At 52.5% G+C, this 16,776-nt stretch overlaps 41 non-coding genes and 29 pseudogenes across 41 annotated transcripts; all 70 read left to right on the top strand.

Annotated features, from left to right (window-relative positions):
* The first annotated feature begins 19 nt into the window (after nucleotides 1–19).
* Nucleotides 20–138, top strand: LOC143953049 (5S ribosomal RNA). Its single transcript, XR_013268167.1, has one exon. It is a non-coding gene; the product is annotated as a 5S ribosomal RNA (ribosomal RNA).
* Nucleotides 139–247: 109 nt separating this feature from the next.
* On the top strand, nucleotides 248–366 carry LOC143952595 (5S ribosomal RNA). The gene has a single exon (XR_013267757.1). It is a non-coding gene; the product is annotated as a 5S ribosomal RNA (ribosomal RNA).
* Nucleotides 367–475: 109 nt separating this feature from the next.
* Nucleotides 476–594, top strand: LOC143950692 (5S ribosomal RNA). The gene has a single exon (XR_013266036.1). It is a non-coding gene; the product is annotated as a 5S ribosomal RNA (ribosomal RNA).
* A 109-nt stretch (nucleotides 595–703) lies between these two features.
* LOC143949794 (5S ribosomal RNA) lies at nucleotides 704–812 on the top strand (annotated as a pseudogene).
* A 109-nt stretch (nucleotides 813–921) lies between these two features.
* LOC143953093 (5S ribosomal RNA) lies at nucleotides 922–1,040 on the top strand. Its single transcript, XR_013268207.1, has one exon. It is a non-coding gene; the product is annotated as a 5S ribosomal RNA (ribosomal RNA).
* A 109-nt stretch (nucleotides 1,041–1,149) lies between these two features.
* On the top strand, nucleotides 1,150–1,268 carry LOC143945489 (5S ribosomal RNA). The gene has a single exon (XR_013265123.1). It is a non-coding gene; the product is annotated as a 5S ribosomal RNA (ribosomal RNA).
* Nucleotides 1,269–1,377: 109 nt separating this feature from the next.
* LOC143949170 (5S ribosomal RNA) lies at nucleotides 1,378–1,495 on the top strand (annotated as a pseudogene).
* Nucleotides 1,496–1,604: 109 nt separating this feature from the next.
* On the top strand, nucleotides 1,605–1,723 carry LOC143954018 (5S ribosomal RNA). The gene has a single exon (XR_013269047.1). It is a non-coding gene; the product is annotated as a 5S ribosomal RNA (ribosomal RNA).
* A 109-nt stretch (nucleotides 1,724–1,832) lies between these two features.
* On the top strand, nucleotides 1,833–1,951 carry LOC143953484 (5S ribosomal RNA). Its single transcript, XR_013268561.1, has one exon. It is a non-coding gene; the product is annotated as a 5S ribosomal RNA (ribosomal RNA).
* A 109-nt stretch (nucleotides 1,952–2,060) lies between these two features.
* LOC143952723 (5S ribosomal RNA) lies at nucleotides 2,061–2,179 on the top strand. The gene has a single exon (XR_013267872.1). It is a non-coding gene; the product is annotated as a 5S ribosomal RNA (ribosomal RNA).
* A 109-nt stretch (nucleotides 2,180–2,288) lies between these two features.
* Nucleotides 2,289–2,407, top strand: LOC143945785 (5S ribosomal RNA; annotated as a pseudogene).
* A 109-nt stretch (nucleotides 2,408–2,516) lies between these two features.
* Nucleotides 2,517–2,635, top strand: LOC143953575 (5S ribosomal RNA). Its single transcript, XR_013268644.1, has one exon. It is a non-coding gene; the product is annotated as a 5S ribosomal RNA (ribosomal RNA).
* Nucleotides 2,636–2,744: 109 nt separating this feature from the next.
* LOC143954349 (5S ribosomal RNA) lies at nucleotides 2,745–2,863 on the top strand. The gene has a single exon (XR_013269349.1). It is a non-coding gene; the product is annotated as a 5S ribosomal RNA (ribosomal RNA).
* A 327-nt stretch (nucleotides 2,864–3,190) lies between these two features.
* Nucleotides 3,191–3,309, top strand: LOC143945573 (5S ribosomal RNA; annotated as a pseudogene).
* A 109-nt stretch (nucleotides 3,310–3,418) lies between these two features.
* On the top strand, nucleotides 3,419–3,537 carry LOC143946814 (5S ribosomal RNA; annotated as a pseudogene).
* A 109-nt stretch (nucleotides 3,538–3,646) lies between these two features.
* On the top strand, nucleotides 3,647–3,765 carry LOC143955031 (5S ribosomal RNA; annotated as a pseudogene).
* A 109-nt stretch (nucleotides 3,766–3,874) lies between these two features.
* On the top strand, nucleotides 3,875–3,993 carry LOC143943536 (5S ribosomal RNA; annotated as a pseudogene).
* Nucleotides 3,994–4,102: 109 nt separating this feature from the next.
* On the top strand, nucleotides 4,103–4,221 carry LOC143953192 (5S ribosomal RNA). The gene has a single exon (XR_013268297.1). It is a non-coding gene; the product is annotated as a 5S ribosomal RNA (ribosomal RNA).
* Nucleotides 4,222–4,330: 109 nt separating this feature from the next.
* Nucleotides 4,331–4,449, top strand: LOC143954139 (5S ribosomal RNA). The gene has a single exon (XR_013269157.1). It is a non-coding gene; the product is annotated as a 5S ribosomal RNA (ribosomal RNA).
* A 109-nt stretch (nucleotides 4,450–4,558) lies between these two features.
* Nucleotides 4,559–4,677, top strand: LOC143943492 (5S ribosomal RNA). Its single transcript, XR_013264940.1, has one exon. It is a non-coding gene; the product is annotated as a 5S ribosomal RNA (ribosomal RNA).
* A 300-nt stretch (nucleotides 4,678–4,977) lies between these two features.
* Nucleotides 4,978–5,096, top strand: LOC143946737 (5S ribosomal RNA; annotated as a pseudogene).
* Nucleotides 5,097–5,205: 109 nt separating this feature from the next.
* On the top strand, nucleotides 5,206–5,324 carry LOC143945133 (5S ribosomal RNA). The gene has a single exon (XR_013265090.1). It is a non-coding gene; the product is annotated as a 5S ribosomal RNA (ribosomal RNA).
* A 109-nt stretch (nucleotides 5,325–5,433) lies between these two features.
* LOC143944007 (5S ribosomal RNA) lies at nucleotides 5,434–5,552 on the top strand (annotated as a pseudogene).
* A 79-nt stretch (nucleotides 5,553–5,631) lies between these two features.
* On the top strand, nucleotides 5,632–5,750 carry LOC143951172 (5S ribosomal RNA). Its single transcript, XR_013266469.1, has one exon. It is a non-coding gene; the product is annotated as a 5S ribosomal RNA (ribosomal RNA).
* Nucleotides 5,751–5,859: 109 nt separating this feature from the next.
* LOC143950539 (5S ribosomal RNA) lies at nucleotides 5,860–5,978 on the top strand. The gene has a single exon (XR_013265897.1). It is a non-coding gene; the product is annotated as a 5S ribosomal RNA (ribosomal RNA).
* Nucleotides 5,979–6,087: 109 nt separating this feature from the next.
* On the top strand, nucleotides 6,088–6,206 carry LOC143950212 (5S ribosomal RNA). The gene has a single exon (XR_013265635.1). It is a non-coding gene; the product is annotated as a 5S ribosomal RNA (ribosomal RNA).
* A 109-nt stretch (nucleotides 6,207–6,315) lies between these two features.
* On the top strand, nucleotides 6,316–6,434 carry LOC143953197 (5S ribosomal RNA). The gene has a single exon (XR_013268301.1). It is a non-coding gene; the product is annotated as a 5S ribosomal RNA (ribosomal RNA).
* Nucleotides 6,435–6,543: 109 nt separating this feature from the next.
* LOC143944520 (5S ribosomal RNA) lies at nucleotides 6,544–6,662 on the top strand (annotated as a pseudogene).
* Nucleotides 6,663–6,771: 109 nt separating this feature from the next.
* LOC143946761 (5S ribosomal RNA) lies at nucleotides 6,772–6,889 on the top strand (annotated as a pseudogene).
* A 109-nt stretch (nucleotides 6,890–6,998) lies between these two features.
* LOC143953092 (5S ribosomal RNA) lies at nucleotides 6,999–7,117 on the top strand. The gene has a single exon (XR_013268206.1). It is a non-coding gene; the product is annotated as a 5S ribosomal RNA (ribosomal RNA).
* A 109-nt stretch (nucleotides 7,118–7,226) lies between these two features.
* On the top strand, nucleotides 7,227–7,345 carry LOC143950538 (5S ribosomal RNA). Its single transcript, XR_013265896.1, has one exon. It is a non-coding gene; the product is annotated as a 5S ribosomal RNA (ribosomal RNA).
* Nucleotides 7,346–7,454: 109 nt separating this feature from the next.
* On the top strand, nucleotides 7,455–7,572 carry LOC143949169 (5S ribosomal RNA; annotated as a pseudogene).
* Nucleotides 7,573–7,681: 109 nt separating this feature from the next.
* LOC143954017 (5S ribosomal RNA) lies at nucleotides 7,682–7,800 on the top strand. The gene has a single exon (XR_013269046.1). It is a non-coding gene; the product is annotated as a 5S ribosomal RNA (ribosomal RNA).
* Nucleotides 7,801–7,925: 125 nt separating this feature from the next.
* On the top strand, nucleotides 7,926–8,044 carry LOC143952182 (5S ribosomal RNA). Its single transcript, XR_013267383.1, has one exon. It is a non-coding gene; the product is annotated as a 5S ribosomal RNA (ribosomal RNA).
* A 109-nt stretch (nucleotides 8,045–8,153) lies between these two features.
* On the top strand, nucleotides 8,154–8,272 carry LOC143950418 (5S ribosomal RNA). The gene has a single exon (XR_013265822.1). It is a non-coding gene; the product is annotated as a 5S ribosomal RNA (ribosomal RNA).
* Nucleotides 8,273–8,381: 109 nt separating this feature from the next.
* On the top strand, nucleotides 8,382–8,500 carry LOC143952280 (5S ribosomal RNA). Its single transcript, XR_013267472.1, has one exon. It is a non-coding gene; the product is annotated as a 5S ribosomal RNA (ribosomal RNA).
* A 109-nt stretch (nucleotides 8,501–8,609) lies between these two features.
* LOC143947216 (5S ribosomal RNA) lies at nucleotides 8,610–8,729 on the top strand (annotated as a pseudogene).
* Nucleotides 8,730–8,838: 109 nt separating this feature from the next.
* LOC143954809 (5S ribosomal RNA) lies at nucleotides 8,839–8,957 on the top strand (annotated as a pseudogene).
* A 109-nt stretch (nucleotides 8,958–9,066) lies between these two features.
* LOC143948492 (5S ribosomal RNA) lies at nucleotides 9,067–9,185 on the top strand (annotated as a pseudogene).
* A 109-nt stretch (nucleotides 9,186–9,294) lies between these two features.
* LOC143947067 (5S ribosomal RNA) lies at nucleotides 9,295–9,413 on the top strand (annotated as a pseudogene).
* A 326-nt stretch (nucleotides 9,414–9,739) lies between these two features.
* On the top strand, nucleotides 9,740–9,858 carry LOC143946472 (5S ribosomal RNA; annotated as a pseudogene).
* A 109-nt stretch (nucleotides 9,859–9,967) lies between these two features.
* Nucleotides 9,968–10,086, top strand: LOC143948463 (5S ribosomal RNA; annotated as a pseudogene).
* Nucleotides 10,087–10,195: 109 nt separating this feature from the next.
* LOC143947082 (5S ribosomal RNA) lies at nucleotides 10,196–10,314 on the top strand (annotated as a pseudogene).
* A 110-nt stretch (nucleotides 10,315–10,424) lies between these two features.
* LOC143951937 (5S ribosomal RNA) lies at nucleotides 10,425–10,543 on the top strand. The gene has a single exon (XR_013267162.1). It is a non-coding gene; the product is annotated as a 5S ribosomal RNA (ribosomal RNA).
* A 109-nt stretch (nucleotides 10,544–10,652) lies between these two features.
* On the top strand, nucleotides 10,653–10,771 carry LOC143946020 (5S ribosomal RNA; annotated as a pseudogene).
* Nucleotides 10,772–10,880: 109 nt separating this feature from the next.
* On the top strand, nucleotides 10,881–10,999 carry LOC143951650 (5S ribosomal RNA). Its single transcript, XR_013266902.1, has one exon. It is a non-coding gene; the product is annotated as a 5S ribosomal RNA (ribosomal RNA).
* Nucleotides 11,000–11,108: 109 nt separating this feature from the next.
* Nucleotides 11,109–11,227, top strand: LOC143951778 (5S ribosomal RNA). Its single transcript, XR_013267018.1, has one exon. It is a non-coding gene; the product is annotated as a 5S ribosomal RNA (ribosomal RNA).
* Nucleotides 11,228–11,336: 109 nt separating this feature from the next.
* LOC143946008 (5S ribosomal RNA) lies at nucleotides 11,337–11,455 on the top strand (annotated as a pseudogene).
* Nucleotides 11,456–11,564: 109 nt separating this feature from the next.
* Nucleotides 11,565–11,683, top strand: LOC143953744 (5S ribosomal RNA). The gene has a single exon (XR_013268798.1). It is a non-coding gene; the product is annotated as a 5S ribosomal RNA (ribosomal RNA).
* Nucleotides 11,684–11,792: 109 nt separating this feature from the next.
* LOC143954301 (5S ribosomal RNA) lies at nucleotides 11,793–11,911 on the top strand. The gene has a single exon (XR_013269305.1). It is a non-coding gene; the product is annotated as a 5S ribosomal RNA (ribosomal RNA).
* Nucleotides 11,912–12,020: 109 nt separating this feature from the next.
* On the top strand, nucleotides 12,021–12,139 carry LOC143953563 (5S ribosomal RNA). Its single transcript, XR_013268633.1, has one exon. It is a non-coding gene; the product is annotated as a 5S ribosomal RNA (ribosomal RNA).
* A 109-nt stretch (nucleotides 12,140–12,248) lies between these two features.
* On the top strand, nucleotides 12,249–12,367 carry LOC143946019 (5S ribosomal RNA; annotated as a pseudogene).
* Nucleotides 12,368–12,476: 109 nt separating this feature from the next.
* LOC143954191 (5S ribosomal RNA) lies at nucleotides 12,477–12,595 on the top strand. The gene has a single exon (XR_013269204.1). It is a non-coding gene; the product is annotated as a 5S ribosomal RNA (ribosomal RNA).
* Nucleotides 12,596–12,704: 109 nt separating this feature from the next.
* LOC143953551 (5S ribosomal RNA) lies at nucleotides 12,705–12,823 on the top strand. Its single transcript, XR_013268622.1, has one exon. It is a non-coding gene; the product is annotated as a 5S ribosomal RNA (ribosomal RNA).
* Nucleotides 12,824–12,932: 109 nt separating this feature from the next.
* Nucleotides 12,933–13,051, top strand: LOC143952365 (5S ribosomal RNA). The gene has a single exon (XR_013267549.1). It is a non-coding gene; the product is annotated as a 5S ribosomal RNA (ribosomal RNA).
* A 109-nt stretch (nucleotides 13,052–13,160) lies between these two features.
* Nucleotides 13,161–13,279, top strand: LOC143948142 (5S ribosomal RNA; annotated as a pseudogene).
* Nucleotides 13,280–13,605: 326 nt separating this feature from the next.
* On the top strand, nucleotides 13,606–13,724 carry LOC143950629 (5S ribosomal RNA). The gene has a single exon (XR_013265979.1). It is a non-coding gene; the product is annotated as a 5S ribosomal RNA (ribosomal RNA).
* A 109-nt stretch (nucleotides 13,725–13,833) lies between these two features.
* On the top strand, nucleotides 13,834–13,952 carry LOC143944881 (5S ribosomal RNA; annotated as a pseudogene).
* A 109-nt stretch (nucleotides 13,953–14,061) lies between these two features.
* LOC143944657 (5S ribosomal RNA) lies at nucleotides 14,062–14,180 on the top strand. The gene has a single exon (XR_013265047.1). It is a non-coding gene; the product is annotated as a 5S ribosomal RNA (ribosomal RNA).
* Nucleotides 14,181–14,289: 109 nt separating this feature from the next.
* On the top strand, nucleotides 14,290–14,408 carry LOC143948313 (5S ribosomal RNA). The gene has a single exon (XR_013265385.1). It is a non-coding gene; the product is annotated as a 5S ribosomal RNA (ribosomal RNA).
* A 109-nt stretch (nucleotides 14,409–14,517) lies between these two features.
* LOC143945780 (5S ribosomal RNA) lies at nucleotides 14,518–14,636 on the top strand (annotated as a pseudogene).
* A 109-nt stretch (nucleotides 14,637–14,745) lies between these two features.
* On the top strand, nucleotides 14,746–14,864 carry LOC143952789 (5S ribosomal RNA). The gene has a single exon (XR_013267932.1). It is a non-coding gene; the product is annotated as a 5S ribosomal RNA (ribosomal RNA).
* Nucleotides 14,865–14,973: 109 nt separating this feature from the next.
* Nucleotides 14,974–15,092, top strand: LOC143950124 (5S ribosomal RNA). Its single transcript, XR_013265555.1, has one exon. It is a non-coding gene; the product is annotated as a 5S ribosomal RNA (ribosomal RNA).
* Nucleotides 15,093–15,201: 109 nt separating this feature from the next.
* LOC143944994 (5S ribosomal RNA) lies at nucleotides 15,202–15,320 on the top strand (annotated as a pseudogene).
* A 109-nt stretch (nucleotides 15,321–15,429) lies between these two features.
* On the top strand, nucleotides 15,430–15,548 carry LOC143953260 (5S ribosomal RNA). The gene has a single exon (XR_013268359.1). It is a non-coding gene; the product is annotated as a 5S ribosomal RNA (ribosomal RNA).
* A 109-nt stretch (nucleotides 15,549–15,657) lies between these two features.
* LOC143945116 (5S ribosomal RNA) lies at nucleotides 15,658–15,776 on the top strand (annotated as a pseudogene).
* Nucleotides 15,777–15,885: 109 nt separating this feature from the next.
* Nucleotides 15,886–16,004, top strand: LOC143954853 (5S ribosomal RNA; annotated as a pseudogene).
* Nucleotides 16,005–16,114: 110 nt separating this feature from the next.
* Nucleotides 16,115–16,233, top strand: LOC143943588 (5S ribosomal RNA; annotated as a pseudogene).
* A 109-nt stretch (nucleotides 16,234–16,342) lies between these two features.
* On the top strand, nucleotides 16,343–16,461 carry LOC143951987 (5S ribosomal RNA). Its single transcript, XR_013267207.1, has one exon. It is a non-coding gene; the product is annotated as a 5S ribosomal RNA (ribosomal RNA).
* A 109-nt stretch (nucleotides 16,462–16,570) lies between these two features.
* On the top strand, nucleotides 16,571–16,689 carry LOC143952731 (5S ribosomal RNA). The gene has a single exon (XR_013267880.1). It is a non-coding gene; the product is annotated as a 5S ribosomal RNA (ribosomal RNA).
* Nucleotides 16,690–16,776: the final 87 nt, after the last annotated feature.

Below are 16,776 nucleotides of genomic sequence, written 5' to 3'. Positions count from 1 at the left end.
GTAAGTAGGGTGCAAGATCGCCTACGGCCACATCACCCTGAATGCGCTCGATCTCGTCTGATCTCGGATGCTAAGCAGGATCGGGCCTGGTTAGTACCTGCATGGGAGACCGCCTGGGAATACCAGGTGCCGTAGGCTTTTTTCCATTATGTTGTTGGCTTTGGCGACCTGCTGTATTTTTCCTCTCGATTGCCCGAGGTGACCACCTTGGCTTTTGTCAAGAGAGTTGTAAGTAGGGTGCAAGTTCGCCTACGGCCACATCACCCTGAATGCGCTCGATCTCGTCTGATCTCGGATGCTAAGCAGAGTCGGGCCTGGTTAGTACCTGGATGGGAGTCCGCCTGGGAATACCAGGTGCCGTAGGCTTTTTTCCATTACGTTGTTGGCTTTGGCGACCTGCTGTATTTTTCCTCTCGATTGCCCGAGGTGACCACCTTGGCTTTTGTCAAGAGAGTTGTAAGTAGGGGCAAAGATCGCCTACGGCCACATCACCCTGAATGCGCTCGATCTCATCTGATCTCAGATGCTAAGCAGGGTCGGGCCTGGTTAGTACCTGGATGGGAGACCGCCTGGGAATACCAGGTGCCGTAGGCTTTTTTCCATTATGTTGTTGGCTTTGGCGACCTGCTGTATTTTTCCTCTCGATTGCCCGAGGTGACCACCTTGGCTTTTGTCAAGAGAGTTGTAAGTAGGGTGCAAGATCGCCTACAGCCACATCACCCTGAATGTGCTCGATCTCGAATGCTAAGTAGGGTCGGGCCTGGTTAGCACCTGGATGGGAGACCCCCTGGGAATACCAGGTGCCGTAGGCTTTTTTCCATTATGTTGTTGGCTTTGGCGACCTGCTGTATTTTTCCTCTCGATTGCCCGAGGTGACCACCTTGACTTTTGTCAAGAGAGTTGTAAGTAGGGTGCAAGACCGCCTACGGCCACATCACCCTGAATGCGCTCGATCTCGTCTGATCTTGGATGCTAAGCAGGGTTGGGCCTGGTTAGTCCCTGGATGGGAGACCGCCTGGGAATACCAGGTGCCGTAGGCTTTTTTCCATTATGTTGTTGGCTTTAGCGACCTGCTGTATTTTTCCTCTCGATTGCCCGAGGTGACCACCTTGGCTTTTGTCAAGAGAGTTGTAAGTAGGGTGCAAGACCGCCTACGGCCACATCACCCTGAATGCACTCGATCTCGTCTGATCTCGGATGCTAAGCAGGGTCGGGCCTGGTTAGTACCTGGATGGGAGACCGCCTGGGAATACTAGGTGCCGTAGGCTTTTTTCCATTATGTTGTTGGCTTTGGCGACCTGCTGTATTTTTCCTCTCGATTGCCCGAGGTGACCACCTTGGCTTTTGTCAAGAGAGTTGTAAGTAGGGAGCAAGATCGCCTACGGCCACATCACCATGATTGCGCTCGATCTCATCTGATCTCAGATACTAAGCAGGGTCTGGCCTGGTTAGTACCTGGATGGAGACTGCCTGGGAATACCAGGTGCCGTAGGCTTTTTTCCATTATGTTGTTGGCTTTGGCGACCTGCTGTATTTTTCCTCTCGATTGCCCGAGGTGACCACCTTGGCTTTTGTCAAGAGAGTTGTAAGTAGAGCGCAAGATCGCCTACGGCCACATCACCCTGAATGCGCTCGATCTCGTCTGATCTCGGATGCTCAGCAGGGTCGGGCCTGGTTAGTACCTGGATGGGAGACCGCCTGTGAATACCAGGTGCCGTAGGCTTTTTTCCATTATGTTGTTGGCTTTGGCGACCTGCTGTATTTTTCCTCTCGATTGCCCGAGGTGACCACCTTGGCTTTTGTCAAGAGAGTTGTAAGTAGGGTGCAAGATTGCCTACGGCCACATCACCCTGAATGCGCTCGATCTCGTCTGATCTCAGATGCTAAGCAGGGTCGGGCCTGGTTAGTACCTGGATGGGAGACTGCCTGGGAATACCAGGTGCCGTAGGCTTTTTTCCATTATGTTGTTGGCTTTGGCGACCTGCTGTATTTTTCCTCTCGATTGCCCGAGGTGACCACCTTGGCTTTTGTCAAGAGAGTTGTAAGTAGGATGCCAGATCGCCTACGGCCGCATCACCCTGAATGCGCTCGATCTCGTCTGATCTCGGATGCTAAGCAGGGTCGGGCCTGGTTAGTACCTGGATGGGAGACCACTTGGGAATACTAGGTGCCGTAGGCTTTTTTCCATTATGTTGTTGGCTTTGGCGACCTGCTGTATTTTTCCTCTCAATTGCCCGAGGTGACCACCTTGGCTTTTGTCAAGAGAGTTGTAAGTAGGGTGCAAGATTGCCTACAGCCAGAACACCCTGAATGCGCTCGATCTCGTCTGATCTCGGATGCTAAGCAGGGTCGGGCTTGGTTAGTCCCTGGATGGGAGACCGCCTGGGAATACCAGGTGCCGTAGGCTTTTTTCCATTATGTTGTTGGCTTTAGCGACCTGCTGTATTTTTCCTCTCGATTGCCCGAGGTGACCACCTTGGCTTTTGTCAAGAGAGTTGTAAGTAGGGTGCAAGACCGCCTACGGCCACATCACCCTGAATGCGCTCGATCTCGTCTGATCTCGGATGCTAAGCAGGGTCGGGCCTGGTTAGTACCTGGATGGGAGACCGCCTGGGAATACCAGGTGCCGTAGGCTTTTTTCCATTATGTTGTTGGCTTTGGCGACCTGCTGTATTTTTCCTCTCGATTGCCCGAGGTGACCACCTTGGCTTTTGTCAAGAGAGTTGTAAGTAGGGAGCAAGATCGCCTACGGCCACATCACCATGATTGCGCTCGATCTCATCTGATCTCAGATGCTAAGCAGGGTCGGGCCTGGTTAGTACCTGGGTGGGAGACCGCCTGGGAATACCAGGTGCCGTAGGCTTTTTTCCATTACGTTGTTGGCTTTGGCGACCTGCTGTATTTTTCCTCTCGATTGCCCGAGGTGACCACCTTGGCTTTTGTCAAGAGAGTTGTAAATAGGGTGCAAGTTCGCCTACGGCCACATTACCCTGAATGCGCTCGTTCTCGTATGCAAAGCAGGGTCGGGCCTGGTTGGTACCTGGATGCGAGGCCGCCTGGGAATACCAGGTGCCGTAGGCTTTTTTCCATTATGTTGTTGGCTTTGGCGACCTGCTGTATTTTTCCTCTCCATTGCCTGAGGTGACCACCTTGGCTTTTGTCAAGAGAGTTGTAAGTAGGGTGCAAGATCGCCTACGGCAACATCACCCTGAATGTGCTCTATCTCATCTGATCTCAGATGCTAAGCAGGGTCGGGCCTGGTTAGTACCTGGATGGGAGACCGCCTGGGAATACCAGGTGCCGTAGGCTTTTTTCCATTATGTTGTTGGCTTTGGCGACCTGCTGTATTTTTCCTCTCGATTGCCCGAGGTGACCACCTTGGCTTTTGTCAAGAGAGTTGTAAGTAGGGTGCAAGATCGCCTACGGCCACATCACCCTGAATGCGCTCCATCTCGTCTGATCTCGCATGCTAAGCAGGGTCGGGCCTGCTTAGTACCTGGATGGGAGACCGCCTGGGAATACCAGGTGCCGTAAGCTTTTTTCCATTATGTTGTTGGCTTTGGCGACCAGCTGTATTTTTCCTCTCGATTGCCCGAGGTGACCACCTTGGCTTTTGTCAAGAGAGTTGTAAGTAGGGTGCAAGATCGCCTACGGCCACATCACCCTGAATGCGCTCGATCTCATCTGATCTCGGATGATAAGCAGCGTTGGGCCTGGTTAGTACCTGGATGGCAGACCGCCCGGGAATACCAGGTGCCGTAGGCTTTTTTCCATTATGTTGTTGGCTTTGGCGACCTGCTGTATTTTTCCTCTCGATTGCCCGAGGTGACCACCTTGGCTTTTGTCAAGAGAGTTGTAAGTAGGGTGCAAGATCGCCTACGGCCACATCACCCTGAATGCGCTTGATCTCGTCTGATCTCGGATGCTAAGCAGTGTCGGGTCTGGTTAGTACCTGGATGGGAGACCGCCTGGGAATACCAGGTGCCGTAGGCTTTTTTCCATTATGCTGTTGGCTTTGGCGACCTGCTGTATTTTTCCTCTCGATTGCCCGAGGTGAACACCTTGGCTTTTGTCAAGAGAGTTGTAAGTAGGATGCAAGATCGCCTACGGCCACATCACCCTGAATTCGCTCGATCTCGTCTGATCTCAGATGCTAAGCAGGGTCGGGCCTGGTTAGTACCTGGATGGGAGACCGCCTGGGAATACCAGGTGCCGTAGGCTTTTTTCCATTATGTTGTTGGCTTTGGCGACCTGCTGTATTTTTCCTCTCGATTGCCCGAGGTGACCACCTTGGCTTTTGTCAAGAGAGTTGTAAGTAGGGTGCAAGATCGCCTACGGCCACATCACCCTGAATGCGCTCGATCTCGTCTGATCTCGGATGCTAAGCAGGGTCGGCCCTGTTTAGTACCTGGTTGGGAGACCGCCTGGGAATACCAGGTGCCGTAGGCTTTTTTCCATTATGTTGTTGGCTTTGGCGACCTGCTGTATTTTTCCTCTCGATTGCCTGAGGTGACCACCTTGGCTTTTGTCAAGAGAGTTGTAAATAGGGTGCAAGATCGCCTACGGCCACTTCATCCTGAATGCGCCCGATCTCATCTGATCTCGGATGCTAAGCAGGGTTGGGCCTGGTTAGTACCTGGATGGGAGACCGCCTGGGAATACCAGGTGCCGTAGGCTTTTTTACATTATGTTGTTGGCTTTGGCGACCTGCTGTATTTTTCCTCTCCATTGCCTGAGGTGACAACCTTGGCTTTTGTCAAGAGAGTTGTAAGTAGGGTGCAAGATCGCCTACGGCCACATCACCCTGAATGCACTCGATCTCGTCTGATCTCGGATGCTAAGCCTGGGAATACCCGGTGCCATAGGCTATTTTCCATTATGTTGTGGACTTTGGCGACCTGCTTTATTTTTCCTCTCGATTGCCCGAGGTGACCACCTTGGCTTTTGTCTAGAGAGTTGTAAGTAGGGTGCAAGATTGCCTACTGTCAAATCACCCTGAATGCGCTCGATCTCGTCTGATCTCGGATGCTAAGCAGGGTCTGGCCTGGTTAGTACCTGGATGGGAGACCGCCTGGGAATACCGGGTGACGTAGGCTTTTTTCCATTATGTTGTTGGCTTTGGCGACCTGCTGTATTTTTCCTCTCGATTGCCCGAGGTGACCACCTTGGCTTTTGTCAAGAGAGTTGTAAGTAGGGTGCAAGATCGCCTACGGCCACATCACCCTGAATGCACTCGATCTCGTCTGGTCTCGGATGCTAAGCAGGGTCGGGCCTGGTTAGTACCTGGATGGGAGACCGCCTGGGAATACCAGGTGCCGTAGGCTTTTTTCCATTATGTTGTTGGCTTTGGCGACCTGCTGTATTTTTCCTCTCGATTTCCCGAGGTGACCACCTTGGCTTTTGTCAAGAGAGTTGTAAGTAGGGTGCAAGATCGCCTATGGCCACATCACCCTGAATGCGCTCGATCTCGTCTGATCTCGGATGCTAAGCAGGGTCGGGTCTGGTTAGTACCTGGATGGGAGACCGCCTGGGAGTAGCGGGTGCCGTAGGCTTTTTTCCATTATGTTGTTGGCTTTGGCGACCTGCTATATTTTTCCTCTCGATTGCCCGAGGTGATCGCCCGAGGTGATCGCCTACGGCCACATCACCCTGAATGCGCTCGATCTCGTCTGATCTCGGATGCTAAGCAGGGTCGGGCCTGGTTAGTACCTGGATAGGAGACCGCCTGGGAATACCAGGTGCCGTAGGCTTTTTTCCATTATGTTGTTGGCTTTGGCGACCTGCTGTATTTTTCCTCTCGATTGCCCGAGGTGACCACCTTGGCTTTTGTCAAGAGAGTTGTAAGTAGGGTGCAAGATCGCCTACGGCCACATCACCCTGAATGCGCTCGATCTCGTCTGATCTCGGATGCTAAGCAGGGTCGGGCCTGGTTAGTACCTGGATGGGAGACCGCCTGGGAATACTAGGTGCCGTAGGCTTTTTTCCATTATGTTGTTGGCTTTGGCGACCTGCTGTATTTTTCCTCTCGATTGCCCGAGGTGACCACCTTGGCTTTTGTCAAGAGAGTTGTAAGTAGGCTGCAAGATCGCCTATGGCCACATCACCCTGAATGTGCTCGATCTCATCTGATCTCGGATGCTAAGCAGGGTCGGGCCTGGTTAGTACCTGGATGGGAGACCGCCTGGGAATACCAGGTGCCGTAGGCTTTTTTCCATTATGTTGTTGGCTTTGGCGACCTGCTGTATTTTTCCTCTTGATTGCCCGAGGTGACCACCTTGGCTTTTGTCAAGAGAGTTGTAAGTAGGATGCAAGATCGCCTACGGCCACATCACCCTGAATGCGCTCGATCTCGTCTGATCTTGGATGCTAAGCAGGGTCGGGCCTGGTTAGTACCTGGATGGGAGACCGCCTGGGAATACTAGGTGCCGTAGGCATTTTTCCATTATGTTGTTGGCTTTGGCGACCTGCTGTATTTTTCCTCTTGATTGCCCGAGGTGACCACCTTGGCTTTTGTCAAGAGAGTTGTAAGTAGGGTGCAAGATCGCCTACAGCCAGAACACCCTGAATGCGCTCGATCTCGTCTGATCTCGGATGCTAAGCAGGGTCGGGCCTGGTTAGTACCTGGATGGTAGACCGCCTGGGAATACCGGGTGCCGTAGGCTTTTTTCCATTATGTTGTTGGCTTTGGCGACCTGCTGTATTTTTCCTCTTGATTGCCCGAGGTGACCACCTTGGCTTTTGTCAAGAGAGTTGTAAGTAGGGTGCAAGATCGCCTACGGCCACATCACCCTGAATGCGCTCGATCTCGTCTGATCTCGGATGCTAAGCAGGGTCGGCCCTGGTTAGTACCTGGATGGGAGACCGCCTGGGAATACCAGGTGCGTAGGATTTTTTCCATTATGTTGTTGGCTTTGGCGACCTGCTGTATTTTTCCTCTTGATTGCCCGAGGTGACCACCTTGGCTTTTGTCAAGAGAGTTGTAAGTAGGGTGCAAGACCGCCTACGGCCACATCACCCTGAATGCGCTCGATCTCGTCTGATCTTGGATGCTAAGCAGGGTTGGGCCTGGTTAGTCCCTGGATGGGAGACCGCCTGGGAATACCAGGTGCCGTAGGCTTTTTTCCATTATGTTGTTGGCTTTAGCGACCTGCTGTATTTTTCCTCTCGATTGCCCGAGGTGACCACCTTGGCTTTTGTCAAGAGAGTTGTAAGTAGGGTGCAAGACCGCCTACGGCCACATCACCCTGAATGCGCTCGATCTCGTCTGATCTCGGATGCTAAGCAGGGTCGGGCCTGGTTAGTACCTGGATGGGAGACCGCCTGGGAATACTAGGTGCCGTAGGCTTTTTTCCATTATGTTGTTGGCTTTGGCGACCTGCTGTATTTTTCCTCTCGATTGCCCGAGGTGACCACCTTGGCTTTTGTCAAGAGAGTTGTAAGTAGGGAGCAAGATCGCCTACGGCCACATCACCATGATTGCGCTCGATCTCATCTGATCTCAGATACTAAGCAGGGTCTGGCCTGGTTAGTACCTGGATGGAGACTGCCTGGGAATACCAGGTGCCGTAGGCTTTTTTCCATTATGTTGTTGGCTTTGGCGACCTGCTGTATTTTTCCTCTCGATTGCCCGAGGTGACCACCTTGGCTTTTGTCAAGAGAGTTGTAAGTAGAGCGCAAGATCGCCTACGGCCACATCACCCTGAATGCGCTCGATCTCGTCTGATCTCGGATGCTCAGCAGGGTCGGGCCTGGTTAGTACCTGGATGGGAGACCGCCTGTGAATACCAGGTGCCGTAGGCTTTTTTCCATTATGTTGTTGGCTTTGGCGACCTGCTGTATTTTTCCTCTCGATTGCCCGAGGTGACCACCTTGGCTTTTGTCAAGAGAGTTGTAAGTAGAGCGCAAGATCGCAAGATCGCAAGATCGCCTACGGCCACATCACCCTGAATGCGCTCGATCTCGTCTGATCTCGGATGCAAAGCAGGGTCGGGCCTGGTTAGTACCTGGATGGGAGACTGCCTGGGAATACCAGGTGCCGTAGGCTTTTTTCCATTATGTTGTTGGCTTTGGCGACCTGCTGTATTTTTCCTCTCGATTGCCCGAGGTGACCACCTTGGCTTTTGTCAAGAGAGTTGTAAGTAGGGTGCAAGATCACCTACGGCCACATCACCCTGAATGCGCTCGATCTCGTCTGATCTCGGATGCTAAGCAGGGTCGGGCCTGGTTAGTACCTGGATGGGAGACCGCCTGGGAATACCAGGTGCCGTAGGCTTTTTTCCATTATGTTGTTGGCTTTGGCGACCTGCTGTATTTTTCCTCTCCATTGCCCGAGGTGACCACCTTGGCTTTTGTCAAGAGAGTTGTAAGTAGGGTGCAATATCGCCTACGGCCACATCACCCTGAATGCACTCGATCTCGTCTGATCTCGGATGCTAAGCAGGGTCGGGCCTGGTTAGTACCTGGATGGGAGACCGCCTGGGAATACCAGGTGCCGTAGGCTTTTTTTCATTATGTTGTTGGCTTTGGAGACCTGCTGTATTTTTCCTCTCGATTGCCCGAGGTAACCACCTTGGCTTTTGTCAAGAGAGTTGTAAGTAGGGTGCAAGATTGCCTACGGCCACATCACCCTGAATGCGCTCGATCTCGTCTGATCTCGGATGCTAAGCAGGGTCGGGCCCTTCTTAGTACCTGGATAGGAGACCGCCTGGGAATACCAGGTGCCGTAGGCTTTTTTCCATTATGTTGTTGGCTTTGGCGACCTGCTGTATTTTTCCTCTCGATTGCCCGAGGTGACCACCTTGGCTTTTGTCAAGAGAGTTGTAAGTAGGGTGCAAGATCGCCTACGGCGACATCACCCTGAATGCGCTCGATCTCGTCTGATCTCGGTTACTAAGCAGGGTCGGGCCTGGTTAGTACCCGGATGGGAGACCGCCTGGGAATACCAGGTGCCGTAGGCTTTTTTCCATTATGTTGTTGGCTTTGGCGACCTCCTGTATTTTTCCTCTCTATTGCCCGAGGTGACCACCTTGGCTTTTGTCAAGAGAGTTGTAAGTAGGGTGCAAGATCGCCTGCGGCCACATCACCCTAAATGCGCTCTATCTCGTCTGATCTCGGTTACTAAGCAGGGTCGGGCCTGGTTAGTACCCGGATGGGAGACCGCCTGGGAATACCAGGTGCCATAGGCTTTTTTCCATTATGTTGTTGGCTTTGGCGACCTGCTGTATTTTTCCTCTCGATTGCCCGAGGTGACCACCTTGGCTTTTGTCAAGAGAGTTGTAAGTAGGGGGCAAGATTGCCTACGGCCACATCACTCTGAATGCGCTCAATCTCGTCTGATCTCGCATGCTAAGCAGGGTCTGGCCTGGTTAGTACCTGGTTGGGAGACCGCCTGGGAATACCGGGTGCCGTAGGCTTTTTTCCATTATGTTGTTGGCTTTGGCGACCTGCTGTATTTTTCCTCTCGATTGCCCGAGGTGACCACCTTGGCTTTTGTCAAGAGAGTTGTAAATAGGGTGCAAGATCGCCTACGGCCACATTACCCTTAATGCGCTCGTTCTCGTATGCTAAGCAGGGTCGGGCTGGTTGGTACCTGGATGGGGGGCCGCCTGGGAATACCAGGTGCCGTAGGCTTTTTTCCATTATGTTGTTGGCTTTGGCGACCTGCTGTATTTTTCCTCTTGGTTGCCCGAGGTGACCACCTTGGCTTTTGTCAAGAGAGTTGTACGTAGGGTGCAAGATCGCATACGGCCACATCACCCTGAATGCGCTCGATCTCGTCTGATCTCGGATACTAAGCAGGGTCGCGCCTGGTTAGTATCTGCATGGGAGACCGCCTGGGAATACCAGGTGCCGTAGGCTTTTTTCCATTATGTTGTTGGCTTTGGCGACCTGCTGTATTTTTCCTCTCGATTGCCCGAGGTGACCACCTGGGCTTTTGTCAAGAGAGTTGTAAGTAAGGTGCAAGATCGCCTACAGCCACATAACCCTGAATGCGCTCAATCTCGTCTGATCTCGGATGCTAAGCAGGGTCAGCTCTGGTTAGTACCTGGATGGGAGACCGCCTGGGAATACCAGGTGCCGTAGGCTTTTTTCCATTATGTTGTTGGCTTTGGCGACCTGCTGTATTTTTCCTCTCGATTGCCCGAGGTGACCACCTGGGCTTTTGTCAAGAGAGTTGTAAGTAGGGTGCAAGATCGCCTACGGCCACATCACCATGAATGCGCTCAATCTTGTCTGATCTCGGATGCTAAGCAGGGTCGGGCCTGGTTAGTACCTGGATGGGAGACCGCATGGGAAAACCAGGTGCCATAGGCTTTTTTTCCATTATGTTGTTGGCTTTGGCGACCTGTTGTATTTTTCCTCTTGATTGCCCGAGGTGACTACCTTGGCTTTTGTCAAGAGAGTTGTAAGTAGGGTGCAAGATCGCCTACGGCCACATCACCCTTAATGCGCTCGATCTTGTCTGATCTCGGATGTTAAGCAGGGTCGGGCCTGGTTAGTACCTGGATGGGAGACCGCCTGGGAATACCAGGTGCCGTAGGCTTTTTTCGATTATGTTGTTGGCTTTGGAGACCTGCTGTATTTTTCCTCTCCATAGCCCGAGGTGACCACCTTGGCTTTTGTCAAGTGAGTTGTAAGTAGGGTGCTAAATCGCCTACAGCCACATCACCCTGAATGCGCTCCATCTCGTCTGATCTCGGATGCTAAGCAGGGTCGGGCCTGGTTAGTACCTGGATGGGAGACCGCCTGGGAATACCAGGTGCCGTAAGCTTTTTTCCATTATGTTGTTGGCTTTGGCGACCTGCTGTATTTTTCCTCTCGATTGCCCGAGGTGACCACCTTGGCTTTTGTCAAGAGAGTTGTAAGTAGGATGCAAGAACGCCTACAGCCACATCACCCTGAATGCACTCGATCGCGTCTGATCTCGGATGCTAAGCAGGGTCGGGCCTGGTTAGTACCTGGATGGGAGACCGCCTGGGAATACCAGGTGCCGTAGGCTTTTTTCCATTATGTTGTTGGCTTTGGCGACCTGCTGTATTTTTCCTCTCGATTGCCCGAGGTGACCACCTTGGCTTTTGTCAAGAGAGTTGTAAGTAGGGTGCAAGATCGCCTACGGCCACATCACCCTGAATGCGCTCGATCTCGTCTGATCTCGGATGCTAAGCAGGGTCGGGCCTGGTTAGTACCTGGATGGGAGACCGCCTGGGAATACCATGTGCCGTAGGCTTTTTTCCATTATGTTGTTGGCTTTGGCGACCTGCTGTATTTTTCCTCTTGATTGCCCGAGGTGACCACCTTGGCTTTTGTCAAGAGAGTTGTAAGTAGGGTGCAAGATCGCCTACGGCCACATCACCCAGAATGCGCTCGCTCTCGTCTGATCTCGGATGCTAAGCATGGTCGGGCCTGGTTAGTACCTGGATGGGAAACCGCCTGGGAATACCAGGTGCCGTAGGCTTTTTTCCATTATGTTGTTGGCTTTGGCGACCTGCTGTATTTTTCCTCTCGATTGCCCGAGGTGACCACCTTGGCTTTTGTCTAGAGAGTTGTAAGTAGGGTGCAAGATCACCTACCGCCACATCACCCTGAATGCGCTCGATCTCGTCTGATCTCGGATGCTAAGCAGGGTCGGGCCTGGTTAGTACCTGGATGGGAGACCGCCTGGGAATACCAGGTGCCGTAGGCTTTTTTCCATTATGTTGTTGGCTTTGGCGACCTGCTGTATTTTTCCTCTCGATTGCCCGAGGTGACCACCTTGGCTTTTGTCAAGAGAGTTGTAAGTAGGGTGCAAGATCGCCTACGGCCACATCACCCTGAATGCGCTCGATCTCGTCTGATCTCTGATGCTAAGCAGGATCGGGCCTGGTTAGTACCTGGATGGGAGACCGCCTGGGAATACCAGGTGCCGTAGGCTTTTTTCCATTATGTTGTTGGCTTTGGCGACCTGCTGTATTTTTCCTCTCGATTGCCCGAGGTGACCACCTTGGCTTTTGTCAAGAGAGTTGTAAGTAGGGTGCAAGATCGCCTACGGCCACATCACCCTGAATGCGCTCGATCTCGTCTGATCTCGGATGCTAAGCAGGGTCGGGCCTGGTTAGTACCTGGATGGGAGACCGCCTGGGAATACCAGGTGCCGTAGGCTTTTTTCCATTATGTTGTTGGCTTTGGCGACCTGCTGTATTTTTCCTCTCGATTGCCCGAGGTGACCACCTTGGCTTTTGTCAAGTGAGTTGTAAGTAGGGTGCAAAATCGCCTACAGCCACATCACCCTGAATGCGCTCCATCTCGTCTGATCTCGGATGCTAAGCAGGGTCGGGCCTGGTTAGTACCTGGATGGGAGACCGCCTGGGAATACCAGGTGCCGTAAGCTTTTTTCCATTATGTTGTTGGCTTTGGCGACCTGCTGTATTTTTCCTCTCGATTGCCCGAGGTGACCACCTAGGCTTTTGTCAAGAGAGTTGTAAGTAGGATGCAAGAACGCCTACAGCCACATCACCCTGAATGCACTCGATCGCGTCTGATCTCGGATGCTAAGCAGGGTCGGGCCTGGTTAGTACCTGGATGGGAGACCGCCTGGGAATACCAGGTGCCGTAGGGTTTTTTCCATTATGTTGTTGGCTTTGGCGACCTGCTGTATTTTTCCTCTCTATTGCCCGAGGTGACCACCTTGGCTTTTGTCAAGAGAGTTGTAAGTAGGGTGCAAGATTGCCTACGGCCACATCACCCTGAATGCGCTCGATCTCGTCTGATCTCGGATGCTAAGCAGGGTCGGGCCTGGTTAGTACCTGGATGGGAGACCGCCTGGGAATACCAGGTGCCGTAGGCTTTTTTCCATTATGTTGTTGGCTTTGGCGACCTGCTGTATTTTTCCTCTCGATTGCCCGAGGTGACCACCTTGGCTTTTGTCAAGAGAGTTGTAAGTAGGGTGCTAGATCGCCGACGGCCACATCACCCTGAATGCGCTCGATCTCGTCTGATCTCGGATGCTAAGCAGGGTCGCGCCTGGTTAGTACCTGGATGGGAGACCGCCTGGGAATACCAGGTGCCGTAGGCTTTTTTTTATTATGTTGTTGGCTTTAGCGACCTGCTGTATTTTTCCTCTCGATTGCCCGAGGTGACCACCTTGGCTTTTGTCAAGAGAGTTGTAAGTAGGGTGCAAGATCGCCTACGGCCACATCACCCTAAATGCGCTCGATCTCGTCTGATCTCGGATGCTAAGCCGGGTCGGGCCTGGTTAGTACCTGGATCGGAGACCGCCTTGGAATACCAGGTGCCGTAGCCTTTTTTCCATTATGTTGTTGGCTTTGGCGACCTGCTGTATTTTTCCTCTCGATTGCCCGAGGTGACCACCTTGGCTTTTGTCAAGAGAGTTGTAAGTAGGGTGCAGGATTGCCTACGGCAACATCACCCTGTATGCACTCAATCTCATCTGATTTCGGATGCTAAGCAGGGTCGGGCCTGGATGGGAGACCGCCTGGGAATACCGGGCGCCGCAGGCCTTTTTCCATTATGTTGTTGGCTTTGGCGACCTGCTGTATTTTTCTTCTCGATTGCCCGAGGTGACCACCTTGGCTTTTGTCAAGAGAGTTGTAAGTAGGGTGCAAGATTGCCTACGGCCACATCACCCTGAATGCGCTCGATCTCGTCTGATCTCGGACGCTAAGCAAGGTCGGGCCTGGTTAGTACCTGGATGGGAGACCGCCTGGGAATACCAGGTGCCGTAGGCTTTTTTCCATTATGTTGTTGGCTTTGGCGACCTGCTGTATTTTTCCTCTCAATTGCCCGAGGTGACCACCTTGGCTTTTGTCAAGAGAGTTGTAAGTAGGGTGCAAGGTCGCCTACAGCCACATCACCCTGAATGCGCTCGATCTCGTCTGATCTCGGATGCTAAGCAGGTTCGGGCCTGGTTAGTACCTGGATGGGAGACCGCCTGGGAATACCAGGTGCCGTAGGATTTTTTCCATTACGTTGTTGGCTTTGGCGACCTGCTTTATTTTTCCTCTCGATTGCCCGAGGTGACCACCTTGGCTTTTGTCAAGAGAGTTGTAAGTAGGGTGCAAGCTCGCCTACGGCCACATCTCCCTGAATGCGCTCGATCTCGTCTGATCTCGGATGCTAAGCAGGGTCGGGCCTGGTTAGTACCTGGATGGGAGACCGCCTGGGAATACCAGGTGCCGTAGGCTTTTTTCCATTATGTTGTTGGCTTTGGCGACCTGTTGTATTTTTCCTCTTGATTGCCCGAGGTGACCACCTTGGCTTTTGTCAAGAGAGTTGTAAGTAGGGTGCAAGCTCACCTACGGCCACATCACCCTGAATGCGCTCGATCTCGTCTGATCTCGGATGTTAAGCAGGGTCGGGCCTGGTTAGTACCTGGATGGGAGACCGCCTGGGAATACCAGGTGCCGTAGGCTTTTTTCCATTATGTTGTTGGCTTTGGCGACCTGCTGTATTTTTCCTCTCCATAGCCCGAGGTGACCACCTTGGCTTTTGTCAAGAGAGTTGTAAGTAGGGTGCAAGATAGCCTACAGCCACATCACCCTGAATGCGCTCGATCTCGTCTGATCTCGGATGCTAAGCAGGGTCGGGCCTGGTTAGTACCTGGATGGGAGACGGCCTGGGAATACCAGGTGCCGTAGCCTTTTTTCCATTATGTTGTTGGCTTTGGCGACCTGCTGTATTTTTCCTCTCGATTGCCCGAGGTGACCACCTTGGCTTTTGTCAAGAGAGTTGTAAGTAGGGTGCAAGATTGCCTACGGCTACATCACCCTGTATGCGCTCGATCTCATCTGATCTCGGATGCTAAGCAGGGTCGGGCCTGGTTAGTACCTGGATGGGAGACCGCCTGGGAATACCGGGTGCCGCAGGCTTTTTTCCATTATGTTGTTGGCTTTGGCGACCTGCTGTATTTTTCCTCTCGATTTCCCGAGGTGACCACCTTGGCTTTTGTCAAGAGAGTTGTAAGTAGGGTGCAAGATTGCCTACGGCCACATCACCCTGAATGCGCTCGATTTCGTCTGATCTCGGACGCTAAGCAGGGTCGGGCCTGGTTAGTACCTGGATGGGAGACCGCCTGGGAATACCAGGTGCCGTAGGCTTTTTTCCATTATGTTGTTGGCTTTGGCGACCTGCTGTATTTTTCCTCTCAATTGCCCGAGGTGACCACCTTGGCTTTTGTCAAGAGAGTTGTAAGTAGGGTGCAAGATCGCCTACAGCCACATCACCCTGAATGCGCTCGATCTCGTCTGATCTCGGATGCTAAGCAGGGTCGGGCCTGGTTAGTACCTGGATGGGAGATCGCCTGGGAATACCAGGTGCCTTAGGCTTTTTTCCATTATATTGTTGGCTTTGGCGACCTGCTGTATTTTTCCTCTCGATTGCCCGAGGTGACCACCTTGGCTTTTGTCAAGAGAGTTGTAAGTAGGGTGCAAGATCGCCAACGGCCACATCACCCTGAATGCGCTTGATCTCGTCTGATCTCGGATGATAAGCAGGGTCGGGCCTGGTTAGTACCTGGATGGGAGACCGCCTGGGAATACCAGGTGCCGTAGGCTTTTTTCCATTATGTTGTTGGCTTTGGCGACCTGCTGTATTTTTCCTCTCGATTGCCCGAGGTGACCACCTTGGCTTTTGTCAAGAGAGTTGTAAGTATGGTGCAAGATCGCCTTCGGCCACATCACCCTGAATGCGCTCAATCTCGTCTGATCTTGGATGCTAAGCAGGGTCGGGCCTGGTTAGTACCTGGATGGGAGACCGCCTGGGAATACCATGTGCCGTTGGCTTTTTTCCATTATGTTGTTGGCTTTGGCGACCTGCTGTATTTTTCCTCTTGATTGCCCGAGGTGACCACCTTGGCTTTTGTCAAGAGAGTTGTAAGTAGGGTGCAAGATTGCCTATGGCCACATCACCCTGAATGCGCTTGATCTCTTCTGATCTCGGATGCTAAGCAGGGTCGGGCCTGGTTAGTACCTGGATGGGAGACCGCCTGCGAATACCAGGTGCCGTAGGCTTTTTTCCATTATGTTGTTGGCTTTGGCGACCTGCTGTATTTATCCTCTCTATTACCCGAGGTGACCACCTTGGCTTTTGTCAAGAGAGTTGTAAGTAGGGTGCAAAGATCGCCTACGGCCACATCAACCTGAATGCGCTCGATCTCGTCTGATCTTGGATGCTAAGCAGGGTCGCGCCTGGTTAGTACCTGGATGGGAGACCGCCTGGGAATACCAGGTGCCGTAGGCTTTTTTCCATTATGTTGTTGGCTTTGGCGACCTGCTGTATTTTTCCTCTCGATTGCCCGAGGTGACCACCTTGGCTTTTGTCAAGAGAGTTGTAAGTAGGGTGCCAGATCGCCTTCGGCCACATCATCCTGAATGCGCTCGATCTCGTCTGATCTCGGATGCTAAGCAGGGTCGGGCCTGGTTAGTACCTGGATGGGAGACCGCCTGGGAATACCAGGTGCCGTAGGCTTTTTTCCATTATGTTGTTGGCTTTGGCGACCTGCTGTATTTTTCCTCTCGATTGCCCGAGGTGACCACCTTGGCTTTTGTCAAGAGAGTTGTAAGTAGCGTGCAAGATCGCCTACGGCCACATCACCCTGAATGCGCTTGATCTCGTCTGATCTCGGATGCTAAGCAGGGTCGGGCCTGGTTAGTACCTGGATGGCAGACCGCCTGGGAATACCAGGTGCCGTAGGCTTTTTTCCATTATGTTGTTGGCTTTGGCGACCTGCTGTATTTTTCCTCTCGATTGCCTGAGGTGACCACCTTGGCTTTTGTCAAGAGA

Source organism: Lithobates pipiens, unplaced genomic scaffold, assembly GCF_037356315.1.
Source record: "Lithobates pipiens isolate NorthernLeopardFrog02 unplaced genomic scaffold, aLitPip1_a1.2 Scaffold_30, whole genome shotgun sequence".
NCBI classification, from domain to species: domain Eukaryota; kingdom Metazoa; phylum Chordata; class Amphibia; order Anura; family Ranidae; genus Lithobates; species Lithobates pipiens.
The sequence above is the reverse complement of the archived record's forward strand: the minus strand, read 5'-3'. Positions and strand labels throughout refer to the sequence as shown.